The sequence below is a fragment of the Oncorhynchus nerka genome, linkage group LG7 (genome assembly GCF_034236695.1).
Source record: "Oncorhynchus nerka isolate Pitt River linkage group LG7, Oner_Uvic_2.0, whole genome shotgun sequence".
Taxonomy (NCBI): domain Eukaryota; kingdom Metazoa; phylum Chordata; class Actinopteri; order Salmoniformes; family Salmonidae; genus Oncorhynchus; species Oncorhynchus nerka.
This window is the reverse complement of record NC_088402.1, coordinates 45,642,184-45,653,152: the sequence shown is the minus strand read 5'-3', so window position 1 is coordinate 45,653,152 and position 10,969 is coordinate 45,642,184.

Sequence of the window (10,969 nt, the reverse complement as noted above, 5' to 3'; positions counted from 1 at the left end):
ACAGAAATGTTTCAGAATTTGCCACATTCTTTTGCTACGTACTCTCTTGCTACATTTCTTTAGCACTACTCTACCTCCTTTGAGTCTCCGAATCTGTGTTCTGGAATGACAGTAATGTATTCTAGCCCTCCCAATGGTCTTGATGGCTCCTCTCATCTCTCTTTTACCTTAGGGACCAGCTTGTTGTTGTGGGAGTTGAGAACTGTGTGCCAAATGGCACCCTATTCCCTATAAAGTACACTACTTTTGACCAGTCAAAAGAAATGCACTATATAGGGAATAGGGTGTGCCATTTAGGACACAGCCAAGGTCTGTTGACTGCTCTTTCTTTTTTAATGTGTTTTCTCACCTGTTGGTCCCATCTTCCTCACTTTATTATGGGTGTATATTCTCCTAAACCCAATGAACAGTATCGGAGAGAGTTATGTAAAGAATATAGTCTCATTGAATAATGGGAGTCTGGGAGAGACATAAAACCAGATATTTTTCTCTCCTTATGTTTTCTGCTTCTCTCTCTGGCTGCCCTCCTGCGGTCTGCTGTGCCTCTGTGTTTGTCTTCTAAATTGAATTAATACATGTAAGACACACTCACACATTCCGAGAGAGAGAGACTGTTGAAAAATTCACTTTTCTAAACTTTTCTTGGCTCCAAAAACTGTTGGGCTGAAACTGCACGAGGCTTTCGGTATCCAGGGGACATGTCGATAGTCTTCAAACTATGTAATTCTTCCACAACGAACACTGTCTATGGCTAAACTCAGGAGTGCATCTTTCTCATCCCTTCATTCTCTCTGTCCAAGAGGAGAGAGAGAATGAAGGGATGAGAAAGAGAAAGATGCACTCATTAGTTTACCTGCACCAGATGGTTTCAGAGGCTCATCAGAGTCTTAATTATGCAGGCAAATACTGTAGGAAAATGTGAAATTAAAGTGGACAGTTATTCTGTGGCCGTACGACACAATATTTATTGGGGTTGCACCTGATTTTTGGGACTCAGGTGACTCTTTCTGCCACACAATCTTTTCTTTCTGTCCCAGGCATCTATCACAGAGCTCACTCACATTACTAAATCCCATAAATGTCTGCTACAATGTAATCACTACTAATGTGTGTAGCAGTAATGCGATTATACGTGTTGTCACCTTACTTGATATCACGATACCAAAACAATATCAAAACGATACCATGCTAAAAATAAGAAGGCATATGAATGGGATCCAGACAGATAAACTCAGCTACTGCTCTGTTCAATTGTAGGGTGTCTTTTGAGTTCAATAACATTACATTTGAAACCTTTTACATGTGTATGCATTAACTTCTTCGAGATAGGGGGCGCTCTTTTAATTTTTGGCTAGAAAACGTTCCCGTTTTAAACAAGATATTTTGTCACGAAAAGATGCTTGACTATGCATGTAATTGACAGCTTTGGAAAGAAAAAACTCTGACGTTTCCAAAACTGCAAAGATATTATCTGTGAGTGCCCCAGAACTAATGCTACAGGCGAAACCAAGATGAAGTTTCATAAAGGAAATGCCCCCAGAAGGCGCTGTATTCCAATGTCTCCTTATATGGCTGTGAATGCGCCAGGAATGAGCCTGCCCTTTCTGTCGTTTCTCCAAGGTGTCTGCAGCATTGTGACGTATTTGTAGGCATATCATTGGAAGATTGACCATAAGAGACTACATTTACCAGGTGTCCGCCCGGTGTCCTGTGTCAAAATTATTGCGTAATCTCTAGGTCCATGCGCGTTCCATTTCTTCAGAAGAGAAAGTCAACTGCCACGAAGGATTTATCATCGATAGATATGTGAAAAACACCTTGAGGATTGATTCTAAACATCGTTTGCCATGTTTCTGTCGATATTATGGAGTTAATTTGGAAAAAAGTTTGCGTTTTAATTACTTAATTTTCGTTTTTTTTCTTACCCAAACGTGATGAAGAAAACGGAGCGATTTGTCAACACAAATAATCTTTTTGTAAAAACTGAACATTTGCTATCTAACTGAGAGTCTCCTCATTGAAAACATCCGAAGTTCTTCAAAGGTAAATGATTTTATTTGAATGCTTTTCTGTTTTTTGTGAAAATGTTGCATGCTGTGAGCCAGGCATAATCCTATGCTAGGCTATCAATACCGTTACACAAATGCTTGTTTTGCTATGGTTGAGAAGCATATTTTAGAAAATCTGAGATGACAGTGTTGTTAACAAAAGGCTAAGCTTGAGAGCTAGCATATTGATTTCATTTCATTTGCAATTTTCATGAATAGTTAACGTTGTGTTATGCTAATGAGCGTGCGGATAGATTTACACAATCCTGGATACAGGTTTTTTTCGTAGCTAAACGTGGCGCAGAAAACAGAGCGATTTGTCCTAAACAAATAATCTTTCAGGAAAAACTGAACATTTGCTATCTAACTGAGAGTCTTCTCATTGAAAACATCCGAAGTTCTTCAAAGGTAAATTATTTTATTTGAATGCTTTTCTGGTTTTTGTGAAAATGTTGCCTGCTGAATGCTAACGCTAAATGCTACGCTAAATGCTACGCTAGCTATCAATACTGTTACACAAATGCTTGTTTTGCTATGGTTGAGAAGCATATTTTGAAAATCTGAGATGACAGTGTTGTTAACAAAAAGGCTAAGCTTGAGAGCTAGCATATTGATTTCATTTCATTTGCGATTTTCATGAATAGTTAACGTTGCGTTATGGTAATGGGCTTGAGGCTGTAGTCACGATCCCGGATCCGGGATGGCTAGAATCAAGAGGTGAAGTGACAGCCATGTGCATGCCACGCTGGTATAAATAATTTTGGAGACAGGTTCAGGAATACACAATAGGGGTTTTTAATACACCCAAAACAAGCACGTATACAAAAACACTGGGCTGTACCCAAACCTTGTTGAACGCCACGATAACCGTAATACACAATATATATATAGTACACAGCATAACAGCTGCACCAACACAGAGGTCCTCACACCACCAACGAACATGGGAACAGTAACTGACAGAGGGAACAGAGGGCACATATATAGCATACTAATCAGGGGAAATGGGAACCAGGTGTGTGTAATCAGACAAGACAGTCCGGGGTTGATAATAATGAATCCCGTTCAGTGAAGCCTAGAAAGCCGGTGACGTAGACCTCCGGAACTGGTAAGCAGAATGAGTAGCAGTACCTGGGGATCCGTGACAGTGCATGCATTAATACATGAATTATACAATAATACAATCAATTTGACTTTGTTTTTACCCATTTAACTACGTCACAACCTAATTGTAATCATTTATTTGAATGGTACATCTCTATTGATAAACTAGGGAAATTAAGATGTAGCCTAGACATATTCACAATACAGGTGAATGCAGTCTATAGGAGTGTGTGCATGCATTAAATGATTAAGTTTGTTGGCTGATTTCATGCGGCTACAGTTGACAAACAACCTGTTTCCCTTGCATGTGGGACTTGTTTTATTGTACTGATCAACAACATTTTCATAGACGTAGCTTATTTTATAAAAGTGTGCCTTGTCTCTTTAAACATCAAGAGAGAGATCGCCTGTAGGAGGCCTATCCACACCACAATCAGTTCTCTGAGGCAATAGATAATCTTTGTGAAAGACGTGATAAAGACTTAAGTGAATGAATAAAGTTTTGTTAGCAATCATCTTTGAAATGATGTTATAGCTTTAGCTGTAAAATAGCAAGGAATTTAGCCTTTAAAGCTGGAAGTGACCGGTAGCTTCTTGCATTGTAAAGTGTTCTAGCCTGTATGGACATTGTTTTCCAAACAGTCATTAACAGTTTCAACATTTGTATATGCTGTGATGCATTATTAAAGAGTGTTAACTTCTGTGCATGAGTGGGGAGCTAACATGATGCAGCCCAGACTCCCAGTGCAGGCTAAGTTTCAGTATACTGTGCAACACTAGTGAGAACATACCATATAGAATTACTGTTGAGTAACTCAGCTTGGATACCAAACACATAACTCCTCCGAACGTCTACATATTTGTTTTTGATTTATATCTGATGCCCCCATCATTTTTGTTGACTAGATGTAGGCCTAGTTTATGTTCGGTTTAAGAAGCTTGTTTGGAATAGAGCAAGTCCTACTGAGCTCTTCCCTATAGTAATACCATATACAGAACCCTTCGGAAACATCTACATATTATTTTATTTTTTTCTGAGGCTTCCGATTCTTAAACACAGTATTGCGGCCCGACCAAACACTTATGTGCTGGGTTAATCTGTCCCAGCGCTGTTCTAACATAGACTTTGGCCGATCCACTCCCCATGCTCGTCATTATTTTTAAGTCTTATCAGGGGCCTAATCCTGATAAAGACACTCCTCACACGGTGCACCATGATCCGGGGTGAGAAGCAGGAGTTGTGCTTTGCTTACCCACAGAAAGCCCTGAGCAAACACAGCAGCTGGAGAGGGTGACACTGATAGGGGCCGCGAGGCTACAGTCTACAGAGAGAGGAAGGAACAGAGGAGAGGAGAAAGAAGAGGAAGAGACAGAGAGGAGAGAGAGACAGAGAGAGAGAGAGAGAGAGAGAGAGAGAGAGAGAGAGAGGAGGAAGAGAAGGAGAGGAGAAAGAAGAGGGAAATTAAGGAGAATATGTATGGAGAGGAGAGAGAGAAGGGAGAGGGAGAGAATGGCCCATGACGATTCACTGAGCACCAGCAGCCAAGTGGACAGGAAGCTCTGAGACAGCCTATTCACAGCAGGCAGCTGGTAGCACATTATACTCAGTTGTGTAAAGTACTTAAGTAAAAATACTTTCAAGTACAACTTACAGTTGAAGTCGGAAGTTTACATACACTTAGGTTGGAGTCATTAAAACTCGTTTTTCAACCATTCCACAAATTTCTTGTTAACAAACTATAGTTTTGGCAAGTCGGATAGTACATTTACTTTGTGCATGACACAAGTAATTTTTCCAACAATTGTTTACAAACAGATTATTTCACTTATAATTCACTGTATCACAATTCCAGTGGGTTAGAAGTTTACATACACTAAGTTGACTGTGCATTTAAACAACTTGGAAAATTCCAGAAAATAATGTCATGGCTTTAGAAGCTTCTGATAGGCTAATTGATGTCATTTGAGTCAATTGGAGGTGTACCTGTGGATGTATTTCAAGGCCTACCTTCAAACTCACTGCGTCTTTGTCACGCCCTGACCATAGAGATCCTTGTTATTCTCTATGTTTGGTTAGGTCAGGGTGTGATTTGGGTGGGCATTCTATGTTCTCTATTTCTTTGTGTTTGGCTGAGTGTGGTTTCCAATCAGAGGCAGCTGTCTTTCATTGTCTCTGATTGGGGATCATACTTAGGCAGCCCTTTTTCCCTCCTTCAGTGTGGGATCTTGTCTTTGTTTGAGTGCATGTAGTTTGCACGATGAAGCGGTTTGGTTGTTGTATTGGTTTTCTTGGTGGAACATTTAAATAAAACAATGTACGCCTACCACGCTGTACCTTGGTATCCTTCCGATGACAAACGTTAGTCTTTGCTTGATATCATGGGAAAATCAAAAGAAATCAGCCAAGACCTCAGAAAAAAATTGTAGACCACAAGTCTGGTTCGTCCTTGGGAGCAATTTCCAAACTCCTGAATGTACCACGTTAATCTGTACAAACAATAGTACGCAACTATAAACACCATGGGACCATGCAGCTATCATACCATTCAGGAAGGAGATGCGTTCTGTCTCCTAGTGATGAATGTACTTTAGTGCGAAAAGTGCAAATCAATCCCAGAACAACAGCAGAGTATCTATATCCACAGTAAAACGAGTCCTATATCGACATAACCTGGAAGGCCGCTCAGCGAGGAAGAAGCCACTGCTCCAAAACCGCCATAAAAAAGCCAGTCTATGGTTTACGACTGTACATGGGGACAAAGATCGTACTTTTTTGAGAAATGTCCTCTGATCTGATGAAACAAAAATATAACTGTTTGGCCATAATGACCATCGTTATGTTTGGATGGAAAAGGGTGAGGCTTGCAAGCCGAAGAACACCATCCCAACCGTGAAGCACAGGGGTGGCAGCACCATGTTGTGGGGATGGAGGGACTGGAGCATTTCACAAAATAGATGGCATCATGAGGCAGGAAAATGATGTGGATATATTGAAGCAACTTCTCAAGACATCAGTCAGGAAGTTAAGCTTGGTCGCAAATGGGTCTTCCAAATGGACAATGACCCCAAGCATACTTCCAAAGTTGTGGCAAGATAGCTAAAGGACAACAAATTCAAGGTATTGGAGTAGCCATCACAAAGTACTGACCTCTTTTCTATAGAACATTTCTGGGCAGAACTGAAAAAGCGTGTGCTTGCAAGGAGGCCAACAAACCTGACTCAGTTACACCAGCTCTGCCAGGAAGAATGGGCCAAAATATACCCAACTTATTGTGGGAAGCTTGTGGAAGGCTACCCCAAACGTTTGACCCAAGCTAAACAGTTTAAAGGCAATGCTACTAAATACTAATTGAGTGTATGTAAACTTCTGACCCACTGGGAATGTGATGAAAGAAATTAAAGCTGAAATGAATCAATCTCTCAACCATTATTCTGAAATTTCACATTCTTAAAATAAAGTGGTGATCCTAACAGACCTAAAACAGGGAATTTTTACTGGGATTAAATGTCAGGAATTGTGAAAAATTTAGTTTAAATGAATTTGGCTGAGGTGTATGTAAACTTCGGATTTCAACTGAAAGTAGTTTGTTTTGGGTATCTGAAACTTACTTTACTATTTTTATTTTTTGACAACATTTACTTTTACCTCACCACATTTCTAAAGAAGATAAAGTACTTTTTTCCCTGACACCCAAAAGTACTCGTTACATTTTAAATGCTTAGCAGGACAGGAAAATGGTCTAATTTACACACTTATGAAGATAACATTCTTGGTCAGCCCTACTACCTGATCTGGCGGATTCAATAAACACAAATGCTTCGTTTGTAAATTATGTCCGAGTGTTGGAGAACGTGCCCCTGGCTATCTGTAAATTTAAAACTTCAAGATTGTGCCGTCTGGTTTGCTTAATATAAGGAATTTGAAATTATTTATTCTTTTACTTTTGATACTTTAAGTACATTTTATCAATTACATTTACTTTTTTTTTTTAAACCAAATAATTTTACTCAGGTAGTAGTTTACTGGGTGACTTTCACTTTTACTTGAGTCATTTTTTTAACCATATGGACATTTAAAGGCTTTTAAATTTGCAAATAGGAGACACTTATAATCATGGTGTCAATTGAAATGGAACACTGGGGATTATGGTGGAATGACAGTTCAAGTGCTTATTAGTGACATTTTTTAGTTTTTGTACCGATATATGGGTGCTCTGTGGTAGGAGATACTGGAATACTAAGAGGTTAATATGATAGAAAACAAAACAGATTATTTTTTATTATTAATTTGCATATTTTATAGCCAATATCTAATCTCTGTTGTTTTTATGAATATTCTTTGCAGATTACATTACTGTCATCATTGTTATTGACAGCTTGCTGGGGAGAACTAGACAAGGAAAGGTCAAACCCCTTCCAGGTCATTTCCTTGAAGTTTGACAGCGAGGTACAGAGGGGGAAAAAGCACCTTTAGATAATTCAGAGTGAACAGGAAACGAGAAACAACAGCATGTAATGTTTACAAGATGTTGTATTAATTAGGAAAAGAAAATCTAAAGCAGGCGGCATACTAAGAAGTGAAATCAGATCTTTACGCTTATTGCAGCCTCACAGAATTCACAGTCCATTCCTTGAATGACATCTACACATGCGCACACACACACACACACACACACACTAATATACAAATAAGCCAACACATACAATTTCACACAAACATAAAAAAGCAAAAAACAATACTATTAGCATAAATGTGCAATGATCGCATTGACAGTGTAAAAGGGTAACCATAATTAGATTTTCCCCTTTGATAGGAATGATGATAAATAATCCCTGTGAAATCCTGTTGTCAAAATTAACTGAAAATGCTAAGCTTGATCCATGTGTAAACAAAATACGCTCATATCTATGTTTTACAACACACTAACACTCTGCCTGCCCTTGACCTGTCGTTGGCCCTCCCCCTGTTTTTGTAATAAACTTTTGTTACTTCGAAACTGTCTGCATCAGGGTCTTCAAAATATTAGTAATGGCATAATATATACTGTAGGTCCAGTATTCAGTCTTTAAGGACTGTCCTTATAAACTGACCAGACCACTCGCACGTGTGCGGCATTGGGCGCATGTTGATTTTGTCCACTCACACCAGAAACGATCAGGACACGCAGTTTGAAATATCAAAACGAATCAACTTAATTGATTTGGGGACAGGTCGAAAATAATTAAACATTTATGGTAATTTAGCTAGCTAGCTTGCTGTTGCTAGCTAATTTGTCCTGGGATACAAACATTGGGTTGGTATTTTACCTGAAATGCACAAGGTCCTTTACTCTGACAATTAATCCACAGATATAAGCGAGTGTGGACCTCAGTTCATCTTTCAATCACCCATGTGGGTATTTGCGCCTAAAAACCAATGAGGAGATGGGAGAAGCGGGACTTGCAGTGCGTCAAGCATCACAAATAGAACCAAGTTATATTTTAGCGCCTGGCTACGCAGACGCTCTTTGACAGTGTGAGCAGTGCGTGTGCAATGATTGAATAATGTATGCGTACATTTATTTTGCAACGCTCGCGTTCGCACTGCCAAGCGGTGTGGTCAGCATGTCAGTCTTTAAATGGAGGAAAAACAGATTTGTCTTTAGGAACAGCAGTCTTTCAAAGTAAAAGTGACCCTAATCCTGTGACCCTAATTCAACTGATATTGTTTATTATTGATTGTACGGAATTGAATCAGTAAAGAAGGCTGTCCTCAGTAAAATTCCACTCCATTTAGACTTGATTACTCATCACACCAAGGCTCTATGGGATTGAAATGGGCATAGAGTAGAATCCAATATTCTACCTTGGAAGACAACCTGCACCATTCCCTTCTTCTCTTCCTATCTGCTCCAGGAGGATTAGAGATGAGGATATTTTTGGAGGAGAGAGAAAGGTGGCTACTGCCAAGCTCCTCTTTTCCCTTCGGACCTGCGTGTTGAGAATAACCGTCAGAAGTGGCAAGAGCCCCGTAGTTGTGGACAATACGGGCGCTTTTTACAACAGCCTCGGATCAAAGGAGGGAAGCCAAGAGCCACGAGGCGCCCACGGGGAGAGCTGGGATTAGCGGGATTAGCTCAAACGCTCCAGTGATAGGACTCTATCCTCCTGGACAGATAGGCAAACACTGGCAGCCCTGGAAGTCTGTAAGGGCACTGTCTCTGTAATACAGCGTTTAGGACTAGGACTGACTCCCAAATTACACTCTAATACCTATTTAGGGCACTACTTTTGACCAGGACACATTGGGCTCTGGTCAAAAGTAGTGCACTATGTAGGGAATAGGGTGCCATTTAGGATGCACACTATGGCTCAAAGAGGGGACTGAGACTGAAGCACCTTCTAGCAGCCTGGATTCTTCCTTCTTTTGTTTATCACATGCAAAATGGATGGTCTTTGCTTTACATCCTCCATATTTTGGGCCCAACATGCTCTCCTCCCTGAGTGATTTTCTTTCTCTGCACCTAAACTTCGAGCTTTGTCTCACCGATAAAGTATCCTGAATTTGCATAGCGTAATCTGATTCTCAAACAATGCCCCAGATAATGGAGAGAAGACGACATTGTTTTTCTCTCTATTATTATATTCTCCAATCAAAGATAAATAATACAGCAGGCTGCCCAAATCCAAATCAATAATAAACCATAAAATAATAATATAGCTACCATCCATAAATACACTGTGTACAAAACAGTGTACAAAACATTAAGAACACCTGCTCTTTCCTTGACACAGACTGACCTGGTGAATCCAGGTGAAAGCTATGATCCCTTATTGATCCACTTCAATCAGTGTAGAGGAAGGGGAGGAGACAGGTTAAAGAAGAAAGTTTAATCGTTGAGACAATTGAGATATGGATTGTGTATGTGTACCATTCAATGGGCAAGACAAAATATTGAAGTTCCTTTGAACGGAGTATGGTAGTAGATGCCAGGCGCACCGGTTTGAGTATCAAGAATGGTCCAGCCAACTTGAGTCAACATGGGCCACAATCCCTGTGGAACGCTTTTGACACCTTGTAGAGTCTATACCCGACAAATTGAGGCTGTTCTGGGGGAAAAAGGGGGTGCAACTCAATATTAGGAAGGTGTTCCTAATGTTTTGTACACTCAGAGTACTTGTTTATGGATCACATTAGTTTAAGGTACCAAGGAATGAACAAAATGCACTTGCATATGGATAATTATTCTATATTTCTCTTCTTGCACATACTTACATTACGGTTGTTGGCATCTATGTTTTTCTATGACTTGTGCCACTGTTTTAATCTATCTTGTGTGTCTTGGTATGTGCAAAACACACAAACTATACATCCGTAGGGTCCATGTGGAATACGCTTCCCACGTATGACAGCACAGAGCTGCGGATGGAATGGGTCACACTCTTTTAGCTGGTGTCACATGACGTCCGTGTGGAGTTTATAAAGCAGTGAGATACCTCACCTGAGACCCTGTACCACCATCAATCACACAGACAACCATATGCTGAGGCTGTGTAATAGGGTGCCATTTGGGAAGTACCCTCTGACTAATACTACTGTAGTCACCACTGCATACAGGATAGGCTCTGGCAATGGGACCCAGCTGCACAGCGTTTTGTGATTAATTCTCAAGTCTTGTGTTGTGTCGGTTGTGTCTTAGGAGTCAACTGTGCACTGTTATTTATCGCTGCCTTTGTTAGTCCCTGTGAGGGATACCCTGGTCTCTGGTGACACTGTAAACTGGTGAGTCTGGGCCTCTCGTTGTTTACCGGTGTCTTATCGTGGATTCTTATCAAGG